Genomic DNA, 8,177 nt, shown 5'->3' with positions numbered 1-8,177 from the left:
GCCCCCAAACAGTAGTCTGGATGTTGGAGGTAAGTTGAATCAGGAGCTGAAATTGGCTTGTCGCAAAGATGTTACTACAGTTGTTATGGGGGATTTTAACATGCAGGTAGACTGGGAGAATCAGGATGGTATCGGGCCTCAAGAAAGAGACTTTGTGGAGTGCCTCAGAGATGGATTTTTAGTGCAGCTGGTGCTGGAGCCGACCAGGGATAAGGCGATTCTGGATCTGGTATTGTGTAACGAACCAGAATTGGTCAGTGACCTCGAAGTGAAGGAGCCATTGGGAAGTAGTGACCATAATACAATAAGCTTCAATCTGCAATTTGAGAGGGAGTGGGTACAATCTGAAGTGACAATATTTCAGTTGAATAAAGGGAAATATGGAGCTATGAGGGAGCAACTGGCCAAAGTTCAATGGTTTAATACCTTAACAGGGAAGACCGTGGAGGAACAATGGCAGATATTTCTGTGTATAATGCAGAAGATGCAGGATCAGTTCATTCCTAAAAGGAAGAAAGATCCCAGGAGGAGACATGGGCGGCCGTGGCTGACAAGGGAAGTAAAGAAACATATAAGGTTAAAAGAGAAAAAGTATAACTTAGCGAAGATAAGCGGGAAAACGGAGGACTGGGAAGCTTTTAAAGAACAACAGAGGATTAGTAAGAAGGAAATACGCAGAGAAAAAATGAGGTACGAAGGTAAACTGGCCAAGAATATAAAGGAGGATAGTAAAAGCTTTTTTAGGTATGTCCAAGGCAAAAAAATGGTTAGGACAAAAATTGGGCCCTTGAAGACAGAAGCAGGGGAATATATTACTGGGAACGAAGAAATGGCAGAGGAATTAAATGGGTACTTCAGATCTGTGTTCACTGGGGAAGACACAAGCAATCTCCCTGAGGTAACAGTGGCTGAAGGACCTGAACTTAAGGGAATTTCTATTTGCCAGGATTTGGTGTTGGAGAGACTGTTAGGTCTGAAGGTTGATAAGTCTCCGGGACCTGATGGCCTGCATCCCAGGGTACTGAAGGAGGTGGCTCGGGAAATCGTGGATGCGCTGGTGATTATTTTCCAGAGTTCAATAGAATCGGGGTCGGTTCCTGAGGATTGGAGGGCGGCTAATGTTGTGCCACTTTTTAAGAAGGGTGGGCGGGAGAAAGCAGGAAATTATAGACCAGTTAGTCTGACCTCAGTGGTGGGAAAGATGCTGGAGTCTATTATAAAGGATGAAATTACGGCACATCTGGATAATAGTAACAGGATAGGACAGAGTCAGCATGGATTTATGAAGGGGAAATCATGCTTGACTAATCTTCTTGAATTTTTTGAGGATGTAACTCGGAAGATGGACGAGGGAGATCCAGTGGATGTACTGTACCTGGACTTTCAGAAAGCTTTTGATAAAGTCCCACACAAGAGGTTAGTGAGTAAAATTAGGGCGCACGGGATTGGGGGCAAAGTACTAGATTGGATAGAGAATTGGTTGGCTAACAGGAAACAAAGGGTAGTGATTAACGGCTCCATTTCGAAATGGCAGGCAGTGACCAGTGGGGTACCGCAGGGATCCGTGCTGGGACCGCAGCTTTTTACAATATATGTAAATGATATAGAAGATGGTATCAGCAATAACATTAGCAAATTTGCTGATGACACAAAGCTAGGTGGTAGGGTGAAATGTGATGAGGATGTTAGGGGATTACAGGGTGACCTGGACAAGTTAGGTGAGTGGGCAGATGCATGGCAGATGCAGTTTAATGTGGATAAATGTCTGGTTATCCACTTTGGTGGCAAGAACAGGAAGGCAGATTACTACCTCAATGGTATCAAATTAGGTAAAGGGGCTGTTCAGAGAGATCTGGGTGTTCTTGTCCACCAGTCAATGAAGGCAAGCATGCAGGTACAGCAGGTCGTGAAGAAGGCTAATAGCATGCTGGCCTTCATAACAAGAGGGATTGAGTATAGAAGCAAAGAGGTGCTTCTGCAGCTGTACAGGGCCCTGGTGAGACCACACCTGGAGTACTGTGTACAGTTCTGGTCTCCAAATTTGAGGAAAGACATTCTGGCTATTGAGGGAGTGCAGCGTAGGTTCACGAGGTCAATTCCTGGAATGGCAGGATTGCCTTACACGGAAAGACTGAAGAGACTGGGCTTGTATACCCTTGAGTTTAGAAGACTGAGAGGGGATCTGATTGAAACGTATAGGCTTATGAAAGGACTGGACACTCTGGCAGGAGGGAACATATTTCCGTTGATGGGGGAGTGCCGAACCAGAGGACACAACTTAAAAATACGGGGTAGACCATTTAGGACAGAGATGAGGAGAAACTACTTCACACAGAGAGTGGTGGCTGTGTGGAATGCTCTGCCCCAGAGGGCAGTGGAGGCCCAGTCTCTGGATTATTTTAAGAAAGAATTGGATAGAGCTCTTAAAGATAGTGGAGTCAAGGGGTATGGAGATAAGGCTGGAACAGGATACTAATTAGGAATGATCAGCCATGATCATATTGAATGGCGGTGCAGGCTCGAAGGGCAGAATGGCCTACTCCTGCATCTATTGTCTATTGTCTATTGTCTATTTGTGAGGCATGACCTACCCTTCACAAAACTGTGCTAACTATCCCTAATCAAATTATTCCTTTCCGAATTATTATAAATCCTATCTCTTAAAACCTTTTCCAAAACTTTACCTATAACCGTTGTAAGGCTAACTGATCTAAAATTACCAGGGTTGTCTCTACTCCCCTTCTTGGACATGGGGACAACATTTGCTATCCTCCAGTCTTCTGGCACTATGCCTATAGACAATAATGAAACAAAGATCAAAGCCAAAGGCTCTGCAATCTCTTCCCTGGTTTCCCAGAGAATCCTGAGATAAATCCCATCCAGCTCAGGGGATTTATCTATTTTCACACTTTCCAGAATTGTTAACACCTCCTTCTTATGAACCTCAATCTTGTCTAGTCTAATAGCCTGTACTGTAGTACTCTCCTCAGCAACATTGTCTTTTTCCTGTATGAATACTGACAAAAAAATATTCATTACCGCCTCTCTTTTCTCCTTGAACTCCACGCACAACTTCCCACTACTGCCCTAATCTTACTCTCATTATTCTTTTAATCCTGACATACCTATAGAAAGCTTTAGAATTTTCCTTGATCTTACCTGCCAAAGACTTCTCATGTCCCCTGTTGGCTCTTAGCTCTCTCTTTAGGTCCTTCCTGACTAATGTGTAACTCTCAAGTGCTCTACCTGAGCCTTCACATCTCATCTTTGCATACACCTCCTCCTTCCTCTTGACAAGATAGTCAACTTCTTTAGTAAACCACGGTTCCCTAGCTCGACCACTTCCTGCCTGCGTGATAGGTATATACTTATCAAGGACACACAGTAGCTGTTCCTTGAACAAGCTCCACATTTCAATTGTGCCCATCCCCTTCAGTTTCTTTCCCTAACCTGGGTGCATCCTAGATCTTACCTAATTGCCTTTCCCCCAGCCTTAACTCTTGCACTGCGGGATATACTTCGCCCTCTCCATCACTGAAATAAACGTAACTGAACTGTGCTCACAATCACCAAAGTGCTCACCTACCTCAAAATCTAACATCTGGCCTGGTTCATTACCCAGTACTAAATCCTCACCTCTCCTTGCCCTATCTACATACTGTATCAGGAAACCCTCCTGCACACATGGAACAAAAACTGACCCATCTAAAGTACTCAAACCATAACATTTCCAGTCAATATTTGGAAAGTTAAAGGCCCCCATTAGAACTACCCTGTGGGCAGGTTATTGCTGAGAAAATGTACGAAATAGCACTTTCAATGACCATTCCCATCATTTGGTGACTGCTGATCATTAGGATGACAGTTGGGGCTGTGAAGGAATTGCTGAAACTGTCAAAGTGTCAAGGAACTGTCCAAAAAAATTGAGTTTTTTAAAAATTTCAGCATTGACATTTTAATATTTGTACAAATTATCAGTTTTAGCATGAGGTGCCTGTTTAGTGAGCATGTTGATGGTTGCTTCAACTGTTTGTAGAAGTGTTTGTTTGCATAAAGGATTTTGTAATTAAGAAATTAAGTCCCTACATAAAATCTTTACTTATTAAGCATTTAATTGAAGGAATGTCAATGTGTTGAATGTTTTTTTCATATCAATTAGTATTTCTTTGTCAATAATGAAATCAGCAACAGACCCCACAACTTTATTTGCTGTTAGCGTGCCTATGGTGGATAAAAGGCATTGCTGACATGGAAAGGGAAGGGTAAAAGGTGTTAGGATGGATGGTATGAGTTTGCATCAGGTGGCACTGAATTGACATGTGGCCAGAATAGACCATGGGGATAATTGAGAGCTTGGGAGCAGGAGGTGCTATGGTAGATGGGTAAATGGACATAGTGGGTATGGCACTATAAAGGGTGATGGGAATAGGTAGGTCTGCAAAGGGTAACATGGGTGGTGTGAGGGGCCATAATGGATGTGGGTATCAGGGAAAAGGTTGGCAGGGGGGCAGGGAGAATCAGATGAGAAAGTAGGTAAACAGTATTAGGCAGCATGGAAGTGAGAGAAGTTAGAACAGGAGGGATAATTTCATGGTTTAATCTTTGTTTTTAAATGTTGAACACTGTATTGGAATACCCAGGCAGACTTTCTATCCAGATGGTCTTGAATAATCTCCTCCACTTTTTCTGGATCACAATCCACTTCCACTACCTCCAACAAAAAAGGTGAAAACTGAGAAGCAACTTTAAAAGCTCAGATTCTTAGGGCCTGGATTTTCCCTACCCTTGAGCACCCAGGAAGGAAAACCTGGATTCCCAGCTCTATTCTTTATTTTTTTGATAGTCGGACCGAAGTCACTATCTTTGTGAAAGTGATCATCCGCCTGATAATATTGTAAATTGGTCGTCAAAAGATGAAAGCATAGCTGAAAACTTTTAAAATCATTTTGAAGATTGTTTTCAAAAACAAGCGCTAGAATTTAAAGAGCTTAAGACCACAAATTTTGACTCCTTTCTGTGCATTGCTATGATTGTCATTTTAGATCCAATTGAAATTCACAGCATGCAGACACACTTCTGGTACAAGCTAAACTGGATGCCATTCTGGTGAGGGTGTTAGTGTGTGCTCACACAGTGACTGCTGGAAGTATGCAGAAATGGCCTCATGCTGATTTACTCTCCATTCTGACCTTTTGAAGTTCAGTGATCCATTTAATGCTCTCTCTGAACCTTGCACAGGTGAACATGTGCTCAGCAGCAGAAAGACACTCACTTCTGCCCAACAATATTATTTAAATCGGTCCTCAGCTGAACACATTTAAAGCTTTATCGTGGTCTGCTGAATGCTGCATAACTTCACCAACATGAGGGCATGGCTTTTTGCCACTTGCTAACCAATGAGCAGCTGAGGAGCAGGGTTGCAGCAGGAAATAGTGACCAAAAAACCTAGAGAATTTCTTTGTGGACAAGCTGTCTCATCAAACTGCAACATAAGTAAATACAACCATAATGCCCCATTTGCCAACACTGTCACACCTTACCCTCCCTCTACCACTATCTGTCATAATATCCAATTGCCTTGCTCAAAAGCTTAAGCTTCAAGCCAAAGGTAAGCAGCATCTGTGTTCCAAATTGGCACTGAACTCCACCATGTTCTTCAACATGAACACAGACTTTCTGCCACTCCATCTAATCCATGAAATATTTTGTTGTAAATACAGATCACTTTTCGATCTGTTACCCCATTAACTTCTCTATCATAACTTTTGCATGTCTTCATTATCCTACAAGCTGGAACCTACCTCACCTTTGCTTTACTTCCACTGCAGCACTTACACTCAGTTTATCATTCAGTATCGAGATGGCATCCTTGTTATCCTCTTAATTGCACATAGTGCAAGTACAAAGGAAAGTTGAAAGTAGAAAGTAGCTTAGAAATAGAAGGTGTTAGCTTTGAGTTAGAGGGGTGTAGAGAGAAAAAAGTTGCATCTTTAGATCATCTGCTGTTCGTGAAACAGAACAGATTGTAAGATAAGGAAGTGGAACATGAGAACTGGCATTAGGTATGAAAATATCACTGCTCAACCCCACCAACCTCATCAATGGCTATGCCATTGATGGAGACTACTGTGTCCTCCACTGGGGAAATGACATGTAGTTATGCCTGTGCCCCTCCAGTTAGACAAATAGAAGACAACAGAGAATCGGGATAATGAGCAAGTACTTGAGCTAGCTTGATATAACTTGTGTTGGGATCTTCAATATTCACTTACATCAGTTATTGCTCAATTGTTGGTGCCCTTGCTTCAAAGTCATTACTCGGGTTTTATGTCCCACTCCAGAACTTGAGCACAAAAGCTGAGGCTGACACTGCAGTGGAGGAGTGAGTAAGTGCTACACTGTCAGAGTTGTTGTCTTTGAGATGACATATTAAACTGAATTCCTGTCAATTCGCTCAACTGAATGTGAAAGATCCTATGGCATGACTTTACAGGAGATGTGTTATACATAAATAATATCTATCTCTTAATAATTATCAAGAAAACAGATTATCATTTCATGAGCATTTTGCTGTTTCTAGAAGTTTGCTGCATGCAAAAAGGTTGCCACTTCCTCCATTTTATAACAATGACTACACTTCAGCAGTTTTTCATTGCCTGTTTAGCACTCTGAGACATCTGATGGTCATGAATTTGTTATATGTTTATATTTCAATTTTTTTTAACTTATTGTATTAATTAAGAACTTTGACAATGGAACAGAAAAATATCATACCTAAACTTGTAGATGCTGTTTTATTGGAGATAAAAGTATAAAATTGTAAAGAGATATTAATAAAGTAAATGAAACAGTAGCATTCATTCTAATGTGAAGTCAGCCACTTTGGACCTGGCAAACATGGAACAGAGAACCTTCTAGTTAGAAACGCTAAAATACTAAGATTTGAGCTCCCACGATATTAAAATGCTTTCAGCAGATATCAGAAAACAGTCAAAAGAATTAATGGAATGCTAATATTTATATTAAGATGATTAGAATCATCAGGATGGAGATGGGGTTGGTAGAAATTGTACTTCTGTTAAAAAAAATCTTGTTAGGCTACACCCAGAATGCACAAAACATCTCAGAAAAACATGCCTCCCAGAAATGATACATTGGCTTTGGAGAGAGTGTAACATAGTTTTACTAACATGATATCTGGATTCCAAAGGTTAAGCTACAAAAAGAGATTAAGTAAACTGGAGTTTGATTTCAATGAAATTGAAAGATTAATGGCTGATTTGACCAAGACTTTAAAGATATTAAGCAAACAAATAGGCTAACTTGGAAGAGATTAGTTGCAGAATTGGGGGTAAGGTGGGGAAGCAGAGCATAAATATTATTGCTAACTCTTTCAGGAGTGAAATTAGGCTTAATTTCTTCACAAGTGGTTGAAATCGGGAACTCTCTCTCAGAAACAACATTTGATGCTGGATCAATTATTCATTTTAAACCTAAAATTTAAGTTTTTTTATTTGTCACAGTTATTAAGGGATTTGGGGCAAAGACAGGTCTATGGATTGAGGTTGCAAATTAGTTGAGATCTCAATGAAAAAACACAGGTTCTGGGACTAAATTTTCAAAAATGTACGCGGATAAACCCAGCAACTGAGGGCAAGAAAGTTTAACTTCAGTGGTGGAAAAGCATTTAGAAATGATGGTTGAGAACAAAATTAATGATTTCTGGAACAAATTTATTAAACAGATAAAGTCAGCACAGATTCGTTAAAAGCAAATTGTGTCTAACTTGATTAAATTTTTTGATGAGATAACGGAGAGTTGGTGTTGATTACAGAGAGAGCAGCACGATGGCTCCGTCTTTAGCATTGCTGCTTCACAGCACCAGAGACCTGGGTTCGATTCCAGCCTTGGGTGACTGTCTGTGTGGAGTTTGTACATTCTCCCAGTGTCTGCGTGGATTTCCTTTGGGTGCTCCGGTTTCCCCCCCACAATCCAAAGATATGCACGTCAGATGAATTGGCCATGCTAAAATCACATATAGTGTTAGGTGCATTAGTCAGGGCTAAATATAGGGTAGGGCAATGGGTCAGGGTGGGTTACTCTTCAGAGGGTTGGTGTGGACTTGTTGGGCCAAAGACCTGTTTCCATACTGTAGGCAATCTAATCTAATCTTACCG

Source organism: Chiloscyllium punctatum, chromosome 20 (genome assembly GCF_047496795.1).
Source record: "Chiloscyllium punctatum isolate Juve2018m chromosome 20, sChiPun1.3, whole genome shotgun sequence".
NCBI lineage: Eukaryota > Metazoa > Chordata > Chondrichthyes > Orectolobiformes > Hemiscylliidae > Chiloscyllium > Chiloscyllium punctatum.
This window is presented reverse-complemented; position numbering follows the sequence as displayed.